Here is a 1,624-nt window from a genome sequence, read left to right as displayed (position 1 = left end):
TCCACCCATTGCTTCTTGTTCTACCCTCAGGTGCTTTGGAGAACAGCCCGACTCCCTCTTCTTTGTGGCAACCCCTGAGATATTGGAACACTGCTATCATGTCTCCCCTAGTCCTTCTTTTTATTAAACTAGACATACCCAGTTCCTGCAACCGTTCTTCATATGTTTTAGTCTCCAGTCCCCTAATCATCTTTGTTGCTCTTCTCTGCACTCTTTCTAGAGTCTCAACATCTTTTTTACATCGTGGCGATCAAAACTGGATGCAATATTCCAAGTGTGGCCTTACCAAGGCATTATAAAGTGGCACTAACACTTCACGTGATCTTGATTATATCCCTCTGTTTTTATTTGCTCCCTCCCAGGAATTGTCATTCTTTTCTTATATGAAGCATCCAAAGAGTCATTCCAGATTTGGGTTCCTTAGACATTTAATGGCTAAATAATAGGCCCTGCATCAGGCTTTCCAAGGTCAGACTGTTGTCCCCATTTTTCAGGTAGCCATTTTCTCTGTGTCCTTAAATGACCCTTTGGTTGAAGCTGTTGAGAACCCAGCCATTGTATTAACTGGCTATTACTTGGGTAGTCCTCCTTTCATGGCTGCGCTGGTGACCCAAGGTTTCAGCAGCTGCTGTTCCTTCAGATTCTTCTCGCTAGAGAGAGCCTGCTTTGCTTTCTGCAAGAAGCCCTTGTTGATGGGGAGTGCATGGCATCAGCCCTCCACGGGGTGCCTATGAGTTTCAGAAGGAGGATTCACTTTCAGGCAGTTTGGTGGGTTCTGGGGGCCATGCTGGGGGGCTCTAAGTGGCATAGAGGCATAGTCACAGAGAGCCATAGGCTCCCTTTCACTGGTGGAATTGGGGAACCAGTCCTTGTGGAACAAGCACTCAGGCCCTCACAGGCTGTTCATGTACATGCTGACATGTGAACACTCTGGATACGCCCACATGAAAGATGAGAGTGAATGTTGGAAAATAAAAACTGATGTTGAGGGATTTGCTTCACTTTTTGCTTGTATGTACATGCGAGCTTATGCACCAGAGATAAAAGTCCTGGTGTGTCCAATCACACTGGCTGATAAAGAATTCTAATTCTTTTGCTCCCCACTCTGGCTGCTGTTGCTGGGGTTCCTTTTTCTCTGCCTGGTGATTCTTCCTGTTCTCCCCAGGCAGGGCCATCAGGCTTCCTTGCTAGCAAGCCTCTTACCAATTTCCCAGTTCCTGTTTTCGCACAACTTGCTTCCTGCCTAGAGCACACCCAGTCCTGAAAGGGAGGGGGATGCCTCTCTCCCCAAGACCTCCGGAGGAGGCTAGCGAGCTCGTTTTCTTGCTCCTCTTTTATAACATTCCCCCCCCCAATTCTGGGAGGTGGCAAGGACCAAAGCCAAGACGGCAGGAGAAAGAGAGCAGTGAAGCACAAGGGTTTTGGATCTGTAGTCCAGCCAGGTGCCCACTACCCTTGCTTTCTCCAAAATCTGACCCTCCTGGGGTGAACTCCAAGGGTTGGCCTTAATCTGTTAGCCTGGGTCAGTGTGAGGTGCCCAGGGCCCCTGAACATGTCCCCGATGCTGAGCGCCCGACCGTCTCACCCGGTGGAAGGAGCGTTGGTAGAACTCGGACGGAAAATG

Source organism: Ahaetulla prasina, chromosome 10 (genome assembly GCF_028640845.1).
Source record: "Ahaetulla prasina isolate Xishuangbanna chromosome 10, ASM2864084v1, whole genome shotgun sequence".
In the NCBI taxonomy this organism is placed as follows: Eukaryota; Metazoa; Chordata; class Lepidosauria; order Squamata; family Colubridae; genus Ahaetulla; species Ahaetulla prasina.
The sequence above is the reverse complement of the archived record's forward strand: the minus strand, read 5'-3'. Positions refer to the sequence as shown.